This window comes from Acomys russatus, chromosome 23 (genome assembly GCF_903995435.1).
Source record: "Acomys russatus chromosome 23, mAcoRus1.1, whole genome shotgun sequence".
NCBI lineage: Eukaryota > Metazoa > Chordata > Mammalia > Rodentia > Muridae > Acomys > Acomys russatus.
The window spans coordinates 22,662,739-22,674,989 of NC_067159.1; the positions used below are offsets into that span (position 1 = coordinate 22,662,739).

Here is a 12,251-nt window from a genome sequence, read left to right on the forward strand (position 1 = left end):
CCTCAGCGACTTTCACAGCACCATGCCTGCCTGCCTGCCACCATGCTCTGTTGCCGTGATGGGAATGGACTAAACATCTGGAACTGTAAGCCGTCGCCAATTAAAGTATTTCCTTTGTAAGAGTCACCACGATCATGGTGTCCCTTCACAGCAATAGAACCCTGACTAAGGCAGTATCTTAAGCTTAATAGCAATTGACATGATCCTCTGGGAGGTTTTGTTCACATGTTTGTCGTGTGTGTGTGTGTGTGTGTGTGTGTGTGTGTGTGTGTGTATGTGTTTCGGTCTGTGTGTGTGTGTGTGTTTATGAGTGACTGTGTGTGATGTAGGTATGGAGGGAAAAGTAGTTAACATTGGCTTGTCTCCCTCAGTCACTACAAATATATTATGTATTGTTGCAGAGTATCTGCTTGAATCTAGAGTCCACCAGCTTGGCTTGCTCCAGGAATCTCTCATCTCTGCCTCTTATGTGTACAGTGGAATTATGAGCAAACCACCACACAAGCCTGACAGTTACATGGGTGCTGAAAATATAAGCTCTGGTGTTCATTGCCAGCAGTTTATCCTCTGACTTTCTCCCCAGCCTCATAAACCTATGTCTTGCCAGAGTATAATCTTGACCAAACCAAAACAATGGAGTGCAGAATGCCAGCCAGTAGAGACTTCCAGAAAAGATCATTCTCGTTTTCTTGCTTTTGTATGTCTGACTACTGTGGTCTGAGTAACTGCTTCAGACATTTCACTGAAGATGACCTGGGGACCAAATAAACACAGATGTCAGAGTGTATCGAGTCCCAGAGGAAAAAACCTCACAAATAGAGCCAGACATGTTTGGACCATTTGGCTATTCAAGCAAATGAATAGACTTTTGGAAGTCACATATTCCATTTCTTATCCATCTTAACATATAAGCCAAACAAAGGAGAGCTGTGATGGGAAATCCAGCTCCTGGTCCCTTATTCCTGTGAGATGACTTATCTCAGCAATTCTTCCCCAGTGTAAACTTGCCTTTATTAAAGTCAACTCATACACCTCATTGACATTTGTTTGTGTGTGAGCCACATAGAAGCTAGTTCTTAAATTTGGACAGAGAAAGAGAGAGAGAAAGAGAGAGGGAGAGAGAGAGAGAGAGAGAGAGAGAGAGAGAGAGAGACAGAGAGAGTTCCAGAAAACTAAAAATAGTAAGAGCATATTGAATTAGAAATGAAAGGTGCAGATGTTAAGGCAGGCTCAGGGGCATCAATTCTAAGGTAATTTAGGGGAAGGAAATGACAGACACTCTCAACCTCCAGCATAGTAAGTTGTTTCTTGATTCCATCTTAATGAAAATAGCACGCATTCTCTTTTCTCTTCTGCAATGTAGTCAATGGATTTTCTCGTCCTCTTTTTTCTCTTTTTCTTTTTGCATAGATTTTATATTTTTGTTTTTAATAAAGGTAGAAGTGGTTTTTTAGAATTTCTATTGCAACAGCAGGGCTTGAACTTCAGGTCAGCTGAAAGGAAGAGTGTGTGCCGTCTCCATGGAAACCATAGCAGTATAATGTCAGGTACTAAGAGACATCAAGAATGAAGGTATAAAATCCCTGCATCATTTTAATAAACACATCCTACTTACCGTTATTTAACCATAGTCTGCGTACATATGCTCCATCCCTTAATAGCCACTCTTCATCAATTTCCTTTGACCGTGGCTAACCTTTCTCAGTTGGTCTTGATTATGCTGCTAAGTAAATAAAGATGAAAAGAATGCCCTTCATTAAAGCATTATAAATGCCTTATTATTCTGAAACCTCATTAGACATATATATGCCTTAATTAGAAAACAATACAGCAGGGACTCACTCACAATGGTTAACTTAAACCCACAGAGACCAGCAGATCAATTAAGAATCAGGCCTTGCGTTTTGCTCATAATTCTGCATTTCGTACTACATGTTCCCTGCGTTCTTTGTGGTAGGGGAACAAACGAAATAAAATGAATTCTTTTACACCAACCGCTGGCTCACTAGTACCTTATGCGAACGTTCCATCAGAAGTATGTCTGTGGGAGGAAGAAGGATGAATGCCCACATGTACCCTTAGTCTCCCAGGCATCAGCGGATGCACTCAAATGTTTGACAACTCCATCTTACAGAAATTGGCAGGAAGAGAGTAGGGGCAACGCGCTGAAGCAAATGCCCGTTGCTGCCAAAAACCTTCCTTGCCTTTGCTCTTGGCACTTTCTCTCAACCAATGGGCCTCTCCTGCTCTCTTACGGCCTTCCTTCTACACATCCTCTTGTATCAAGAATGAAGAATGAAGGAGGAAATGAAGGAGCAGGGAAACAAAGACAAAATTGGGTGGGGAAGTGGAGGGAATGAGGAAAGCACCCACGTATTAGGTAGTACCAATAATCCCAATACTTAGGAGGCAGAGGTGGGCATCATTGAAAGGACAAAGACAGCCTAATCCACATTGTGTGTTTCAGGACAGATGCATTTATATAAAGAGAGACCTTGCGCACATGCACACACACAGACACACACACACACACACACACACTTGTGCACATATGCAGGCTTGTCATTAAGTTACCAATGATTATAAATAAAGCAAACAAAAGACTCAGGAGCACAGTCTCACCACCATGAGGAAACAGTTGTGAATAGAAAGTCTGGTAACGAAATCTACCCTTTATGGAGAATCTTCTGGAAGGCTAGAACTTCAGAAGTGCTTAGGACTGCAGAAGTTGAGGGGAAATTAGAATGTTAAAGGTCCAGAACCTAACTACAATTTATTTGGGGCTAATTTTAGCCGCTTTAACAGCCATTCTTTGTCCACCTCTGCATCAGACCTAACATCCTTGTGGAACTTCTTGGAATGTATTAACACACCTACTCACTTCCACCAATGAAAATACTAAGAATATTGCCAGGTAATACCTGAGGTCTACAGCAGAGGTCTCTACTCTTTCCTACAGACACTCTGCTTACCTGGTGGACTGTCTAATAATGTATATGAAAAATATTGTGATTTATGACTTTCTTTGTTCTGTTGATATTTTTTAAAAACTTTCATCAAACTGTTACCACTTTGGAGTGGTCATTCATATTTAGCTACAGTATAAAATATCTCATCCTATTTGAAGAGAGACCTGAGTTTCTTACATCAACACAGTCAGGATATTAGGTGATTTTTTTTCCTGATTTAGCCAACTCCTACACATCATTCACTTGAAACTTTATTGCTCCAGATTTTAAGTATATATGTGACATTAAAAGAGCATTAAACAGGGTCTGGCTCAGCAGGCTAAACTCAGCACTGGCCACCTTTCCAGGGGACCTGGGTTGATTCCCAGTCCCTATATGATGGCTTGTAACTGGCCTCTCGAAGCAACAGCTATGGTGTGATATACAGAAATACCTGAAGGCAAAATATCCACACACATAAACAACAAAGGCCTACTTACATTTTTAAAATTCCAGCTGAAATCTTGTGAAATAATGTTCAGGATAAAAAAAAAAAAAAAAAAAGCAGAGGAAGGACAGCAGGTTACCGAGAAGAGACTTGATACCCTATGAGCATATACAGGGGGAGGTAATGCCCCTCAGGAACAGTCATAGGGGAGGGGAATAAGGGGAAAAGGGGAGGGAGGGAAGAATGGGAGGACACAAGGGATGGGATAACCATTGAGATGTAACAAGAATAAATTAATAATAAAAAATTTTTAAAAAAAGCAATGAGTCCATGTTTCATGTAATCATCTAAATTCATGTACATATTTCAGACGGAGATGTTCCATTTAACTAGAAGCTACCATGACAAGTAAAAGCAATAATCTGGTCTTTGGTTTTCAATGTCATTTGATAGTTAGTATACAATAACCCAAGTGACCTTTCTGTTCTAGTCAAAGTATCCACCATAGATGGAAGGTTGGCAACAACAGAATGAGGTCACCACTCCTTGAGTAAAGGAAGATAAAATAGAGAGCTCTGGGAAATGGAGCCTGCATGGCTATGACAATATGTGTTTTAAGTGCTGAGACCTCATTGGAGTTGACAGTCTCAGAGGGCACTTGGCTTTCTCTCACCCTCATCCCAGTCCACTTCAAACCAAACAATGAGTTCAAGTACACACCTTACTAGTTCAAGGGCATTGCTCTGGGAGAAAAAGATTCAGTCTTATTGACTCCCAAGCATGTGGAAAATATTTTATGTGAAGTAGAACTGAGCATGTATCTTCAGCCTGACTGCCCTCAGGAAACAGTGACATAGGACCAAAGCCTTGAAGCTGTCCGAAGAGTTCAATATGGAAGGTCATTTAGAGGGCATCAGGTGTCATTGAAGTCCAGACAAAATCTTCTGGTAGTCATGTCTACATGTGGGGAAATGAAGCCTTTTGAGTAGTCTCACCTAGGGCATAGTCTTACCTAGGACGTACTCCATCCAGCTACTATAGGACTTTAAAGACTAGTCCCACCGCCTCATGCGTTCATTCATTTTTCTGGCTAGCTTGAAATGAATTGGAAAGCTAAGACCAATGCCTATTCAGCAATTTATCCAGGATCAAAGAAGGACAGAATTCTCACATTTGACCATATCCCCTGGAGGGGGAGACCTGGTGGCACTCAGAGGAAGGACAGCAGGTTGCCAAGAAGAGACTTGATACCCTGATACCCGATGAGCATATACAGGGGGAGGTAATCCCCCTCAGGAACAGTCATAGGGGAGGGGAATAATGGGAAAATGGGGGGGGGGAATGAATGGGAGGATACAAGGGATGGGATAAACATTGAGATGTAACAAGAATAAATTAATAAAAAAAAAAAAGGACAGAATTCAAGAAGCAGGCACTTTGGGGAGATAAGGATATAGGGAAAACAGGACTCACCCAAATTTCCCTTAATCCACAGATGAGGGGAGCCAGGAAAGTGAAGACACAGAAGTCACAGCCCATGGAAGGAGCACATGCACTTCCCCATGTTGTCGACCCCCACCCTGCTCCATTCTCCAAGCCAATTTACTCCCACATCCTAGAGTTTATTCAAAACAGAACCACTTTGCCACATCAAGAGGTCCACAGAAACACTGTTCCCAATATTAAGTTGTCTTTTTTTTTTCAAATGAGTACTTTTCCATCACAAATGTGTCTATTCACCTCCAGATACAACTTGTTTCACAGTGAACAAATGGAGGCTTAGTGAATAAAGTCTTGTTTTTTAAGCATGGCTATTATATTTGGTTTTACAACTCAATTTTTTCCCCTCTCGTGTGCAAAAGTTTCTAAATCATAAGGAATCTTACATATTCCTGAACAAAAGATGGGGAAAGACTTAAAATAAATTTTACCATAAGTCCAAATTTAATGGAATTTGTACTTCTGACCTTTAAAATATGAATTTAAAATTTGGCTTATCAGACTAAGTTATTATTTCTTATTCTCCATAGGTCTGTCTACACACGAGAGTTGGCTCTGACTGCTCTTTCAAAGGGTTATCCAAGGTCAACAAAACCTGAGATTACAAATAAAAAATTAATTTAAGAACTCAAATAACACGAAGCACTGAGGTCAGGCGAGTCTGCATCTTCCTCTCTATGTCTCTATGCAGGGCAGATGACATGCAGAGCAAGTATCTCCCTTTAATATTAACTAAGGGGTGTCTGGGTGTGTGTGCACTTGCAGACATATGCACATGCACACGTGCATGAGGCCGTATTGGAAAAGAGATTTCAATTTTCCTGAAAATTGTACTACACACAAGGCATTCTGTGAAGTAAGACAGCATTCGCAAGTTGGTAAGAGTGAAAAGGATTGTCACTCAGAATAGGAGAATGGCAAAACCCAGGCTGCTTTCGGCTTTCATTGTCAGGTTATCAGTATAAATATCAAGCTGGCAGGGGTGGTGACAAGGATCCCGTACTCAGTCACCAGTGTTTCATCAAAATGAAAGACTTTATTGTCATTGCTCCACAAAATGCTTCTATCAGGGGAGAAAAAAAAAAGAGATTCATGATGAGAACCTTCCAGGAGACTAGATAGATCTCGATGAAGGAAATCACCAGAAGGGTGTGACAGCCTTTTCTCTAGAATGGAAGATCTGCTCCATCCTTCCTTAGTCAGATCATGGCCACCTCCTGGCACTTGTTTTCAGTTCAGTAGACGTCCATATTCTTATTATGTATCATTAGTGATGACAACTGAAATGACAAGAAAATTCTGCATCCTCTGAATCAGCTCAGGGCTTCTCTTGGCAGCACGTGAAATAGGTGCAGTGACCCATGACAATCGTATTTTGGTTTTCTCTAATGAATGCATTGTTTAATGATACTCAATGTCAGTACATAATTGGAACCCAAATGGAAAATCATTCTTATGAGAATTTTTCATCGCTGTGAGTCACAACTAAGAAAATGGGCTGAAAAGAGGTATCGGCGAAGGACGGGGAGAGTCTATGACTGATGTCCTTGAGCCTCCCTAAAACCTGAGGTCATCTCAGCACCAGCAGACCCTCCAGTCCTCCCAATCTCTGGCTGTACTCAGCCCACACTAGGGCAAACATTATCCAAAATGGCACAATTTTGGCCTCAGGCATTGTGCCAGAAGGCTTTCAGTATCATGAGTTTGTGGAACGCTGAGTCAGAGGCAGATTCTCAGCAAACCTGTCTTTGAAATGCCTAGCACCACCTCAACAGTTCTGATACTGTTTTTGCCTTTGTGTTCCCATTTGTTTTGAAATTGCAAATTACTGATTTTTGTTGTTGTTTTTGTTGTTGCTGCTGCTGCTATTAAAGATTTAGGGACCGGCTGGAGGAATGGCTCAGTGATTTCAGTGCTTGCCTTGAAAGCATGAGGACCTGGGTTCAAGTCCCAAAATTCACATAAATAAAGCCAAGTATGTTGACACTGGGTGGGTGGGTGGGTGGGAGCGGGGAAGGGGGGATCCTCCCCATGCCCTCGGGCCAACCAAACAAGCCTACTTGAGGAACACCAGGCTAGTGAGTGACACTGTCTCAAAAAATGAGGACAGCACTTGAGTAAACGCAGCCGAGATTGAATCTGGCCTCCAAATGCACATGCACACATGTGAACACATGTGTGGTTTAAGGAAAAGTTAGCACGATAGCTTCAGCATTAATCACAGCAGGGTTCTGCCATTCACTGACCAAAGCAATCCTCATCCTAAGCTTCTGTTTATTTATCCCAATAGAAGGATAATAAAAAATTCTTTTTAGTAATAAAAAACTAAATATAAGGTTCAAATCTGAGACAAAGCAGAAAGTGTTCACTACAGCCATTTTGCCCATTTTGTCTGCAATGATACTCCTTGGATTGCATGTGGGGCCAGCTTCAGACTGAGCCCTTTTCCCCCGTGAGCAGTCTCCTGCCTCAGGAATGGTAATTAGGGTGTCACTTTGTTTTGTCACCCAGTTTCAGCAAATTTCTCCTGAGACACAAGGTCTTCTTCTGCCCTGGAAGACTATTCTACCTATTGTTCCTTTTGGATAAGAAAATGTCCCCAAGTCACTTCAACAGAAAAAAGTAATAATACATGTAATTAAAATGCCAGTGTTCTCTAAGATTCAGTATGCAAAGCAATTTTGAAGTCATTTGGCATGACCAATGTTTTTTAAGTAAATGTAAGAAAATTGTATGTCCTATAGAATATATTCATACATTCTATCTTCAAGCTTGGGGATTTTAGGTGTATTTAGAATAAAGCCCTAGAATTTTACACTAGAATTCTGAAAGAAATACAGGTTAAGATCCAAGAGAGAAAGAACCTGCTTATTAGAAGCACTGACCAAACCAGCCTGTGAGCAAGCAGGTTTTTTGAGCATCTCTCCTTCTGAAAGTTCCTTCCAAGGATGAACGTGGAGGAGGGTGAGAGCAATGAGACTGGCTGTGCAGCAAAGCAGTGTTTAAGGTATTTGTATTCACACTGGCATATACAGAACAAGAAAAGAAAGATGTTAGCCAAAGCATTGAGACCAAGTGAAGTGACTGTAAGTGCTCATCCCTAAATGACACATCTTGGAAATGGAGATTTAGGTCAGTGGTAGAGCCCTTGCCTAGGAAGACAGCATTACCAAATAGTAGTAGTAGTAGTAGCAGCAGCAGCAACAGCAGTAGTCATCATCATCTTCATCATCATCACCATCATCATATCATCATCATCATTATCACCATCATCATGTCATCATCATTATCATGATCAAACAAGACCAGTTTTCTTTATCACCCACCCCCTCCTACTTCATGAAGGCTCAAGGAACATCAAATAAGAGGGTGAGAAAGTATGTAAGACCTTGAAAATAGAGAGGAAGGCTGCTAAGTCCTGTCTTCCAGACACGACGTTGCTCCTGCACTCAGGAATTTATGAAGCTGTGGTTTCTTGCCCACAGCCTGAAAACATGAAGCCAACCAGGATTCTAGCATGGAGTAGGAAGGAGCCCTCATGGCCACACCCATCCCTGGAGAGCTAATGGCACTTGATAGCTTCTAGAAGAGGGGAGCCACTCGTGAGTTGGCCCACAACCATGCACATATGGGAAGCACTGACCAAACATTACTGTGTTATCTTTTTTTTTTAAACAGAGATCCTGAAGTTCTAAGGAGGAAAGGTCTTGGTGGGAGTCAGGGTGGGGTTATCCATGGTGAAGTTGAAAGGAGAAGATGGGGCATAGTTAGAAACACATTTCATATTATACGTGTATGGAATTCTCAAATAATAGTATTTTTGAAAAACGTATCCATGTAGGTATCAGAATTACGAGGCCGGAGAAGCTGCCTCCAGGTCTCATGGTATCCCTATCATTTGGATTTCTCTGCCTCACACTGTAGAATCATAGTGTCTTCACCATCCTTCCCCCATGCACACCAATTCCTCTAGCAGTGTGGCACTCTGGGGGTTAATGATATGGACAGAGATGCCCTGATTCCTCCCAGGGCAGCACCTCACGTTGCTCAGCTAATGGTCTACATTCTGCTAACGTGAATGACAACTGTGGGATTTCCCAGTACCCAGGAAGGCAGAGGACATCATCAAACATCCCAATAGCTCCCTATTCTCCTTCCCCGGTTGGCGCCTCTATCATTGTAGAAATAGCCTCATTTTTAAACAGAATTATGACAAACACCACAATAGCCTCATTTTACCGCAGCACTAAAGTACATTTTTAAGATGCATTTCATATCAAAGCCACTCTAATTTCAGCCTTTTGGAGTCTTTATTCTCCTTCTCTCAAGAAGCAGACTGTGTTTCCGAAAGCCACTGGGAGAGCAGAGGAATGCCGGCAGCATCTGTCAGGGACGAGATGCTGCCTCGCAAGTCTTTAGCGATTCACAGGTTGTAAATGTATTGATGGTGTACTTGTGCAGTTTACACCAGGAGTTCTGAAAAGGCTAGTCATTTGAAACTTTCAAATGGTTAGTAGTTGATAATTCTCCATCCCTAACACGGTCACAAATGCCAATATCTTCCCCCTTTTGATAGCATTTCCTTTTATCTGGAATATGAGAGGTGAACACCATTTTTGCTTACCCGATCCTGCAAAGCAATCTTAAATAAGTACTTCAAGCATGAATGGATATTTTCAGACTGTTTGAAATTACCCTCAAATGCTTCTCATCTAATGGAGGCAAATACTTTACAGAACAGATGGGTTTATATGGACTGTGCATGTGCTTTTGTCCAGCCGACACCTAAAAGTATAGCACTGCATACGGATCTCCTTATGTCAAAATACCAACTACCTACAGCTTAAAGTATCATCAAGATTATGACACCTGAATGGCCAGTTTCTGCTTTAAAATATCCCAGGGGGAAAAAAAACCAAGCTGACCCTAATCAGGAGGTCATTTGAATAGATTTTACGGTGCAGGACAAGGGTAATGCCTGGTTGACATTCAAACCCAGAGATTTTTTTTCATGTGTGATTAATGGATTTGACATCCATTTCCCCCTGTCTTTTGCTAAACATGTAGGTCAGGATTTATTGTTAAATACCACTGAGTCATAGGAAACCAAACTCCTTTGGATGAAAGTATTGTGCCAGAGGCCAGTTTCTCCAGAGTTCTGGATCACCTAAGGAAGCACAAGGCAGTTCGTGATCTTGGTCCATTTACCACCACAATGCCCCCGATGTGTGAAACCTTTTAGAGTGGAAAATGGGCTGCAGGAGCAAGCACTATGGTAGATATGGTTGAGTGATGAGATTTCTAATGACTTGGTGATGAGCAGAAGAACCAGGAGGGAATCAGAAGAGGAAGACATCCCTCTCATTTCACAAGGGAACCATTTTTCACTAGCTCCATTTCCACCTAAAATGGTAGCCATCGGAATTGAGAGGCACAGGTGAGGAGTACAAAGCCAAAGCGCATCCCTCATTCACTGACTTATGCCATTTGGTATTCTGCTTGTACCGCTCTTTTCCCATGGTATGACATGGAGTCACAAAGCCTCAGCAATGCTTCTACGGGAATCAAAGAAAATTTATATCAATCTTCACATCCACGACTGTAAGAATTGTAAAGAGGACAAATGCAAACTAACCCACAAGCGAACAAAACTCGTTTTACAAACTTTCACTCAAATACAAAGTGTGATTAAGTATCTTTTCATGAAACTGATAGTTATGGTCAAGCATGTGAGCAGATCCTGTGAGAAGGTTGCCAATGCTTCAAGCTGTTGGCATGTGGCCTTGATTTCTGACCAGTAGCCCCAAATCCTCTTCTTTATCAAGTTGCTGAATACTGGAAATATGAATTTACATGGATTGGTATAAAATAATAAAAATAAAAATAGAAAAAAAGAGATAGGTTCTGCTAATCTGCTACTGCCAAGAAAATGTGAGGGTCAAAACTCCCTACTTTGTTCTAGTCAATAGAAAGTCTTTTGGGGTGTGCACTTAGGGGTACCATTCGTGTCTTTCTAGAGGATATAAGGTACATCACAACAAAAACTATTGGTATTTGTGGTTAAGAGACTTAGGTATAAACCCTCTTGTTTATGGCATTGGGCAAATTATTGTACCTGATCTTAGAACTTTCACATATAAAATCAGGGCAGTTACAAAACATTTTTTACAGTATTGTTGAGACATAAAAAGGATACCTTCATAAGTACTGTAGTACCTTACAGAAAACAATAAAGTATTAAAATATTACATAATATTTTTATCTAGAAGTTATAATAAACACTTTTTAAAAATGAAAAATTTGTTTCATGGAGTCCCATTTATTAGTTGTTGGTCTTGGAGGCTGGGCTGTTGGTGTTCTGTTCAGGAAGTTCTCTCCTATGCCAATGAGTTCAAGGCTTTCCCTCATTTTTTCTTCTAACAGATTTAGTGTGTCTGGTTTTATGTTGAGGTATTTAATCCACTTGGTCTTGAGTTTCGTGCAGGGTGACAAATATGTATCTATTTGCATTTTTCTACATGGAGCCATTCATTTACATCATCACCATTTGTTGAAGATGCTTTTTTCCATGGTATGGTTTTGGCTTCTTTGTCAAAGAACAAGTGTCCATAGGTGTGTGGTTTTTATTCCTGGGTCTTTGATTCACCAGTCTCATTCTATGCTAGTACCATGCAGCTTTTATTACTGTTACCCTATAATACAGTTTCTGTAAGGCAAAGGACACTGTCAACAGAACAAAATGACATCCCACAGACTGGGAAAAGATCTTCATCAACTCTACATCTGACAGAGGGCTAATATCCAAAATATATAAAGAACTGAAGAAATTAAACACCAACAAACAAAATAATCCAATTAAAAATTGGGTACAGAGAGCTAAACAAAGAATTCTCAGCAGAGAATATTGAATGACTGCGAAACAATTAAAGAAATGCTCAATATCCTTAGTCATCAGGGAAATACAAATCAAAACAAATCTATGAATCAATCTTACACTTGTCAGAATGGCTAAGAGCAAAACCTCACTCAAGTGACAACACATGCTGTCAAGGATGTGGAGAAAGAGGAATGCTCCTCCATTTCTAGTGGGGGTACAAACTTGTACAACCACTTTGGAAATCAATCTGGCACTTTCTCAGAAAGTTGGAAAGAGTTCTACCTCAAGACACAGCTATACCACTCCTAGGCATATACCCAAAAAGATGCTCCACCACACAACAAGGACATGTGCTCAACTATGTTCATAGCAGCTTTATTTGTAATAACCAGAATCTGGAAACAACCTAGATGTTCCTCAACTGAAGAATGGATAAAGAAATTGTGGTACATTTACATAATGGAATACTGCTCAGCTA

At 40.9% G+C, this 12,251-nt stretch overlaps 1 long non-coding RNA gene across 1 annotated transcript in view; it reads right to left on the bottom strand.

Annotated features, from left to right (window-relative positions):
• Window positions 1–560: 560 nt before the first annotated feature.
• Window positions 561–12,251, bottom strand: part of LOC127206512 (uncharacterized) — a 99,995-nt gene continuing 88,304 nt past the window's right edge. Inside the window, exons 2-3 of the long non-coding RNA XR_007832798.1 lie at window positions 1,616–1,723; window positions 561–753 (exon numbers count right to left, since the gene is read on the bottom strand). This is a non-coding gene — a long non-coding RNA (uncharacterized LOC127206512). The remainder of the gene's footprint in view (window positions 754–1,615; window positions 1,724–12,251) is intronic.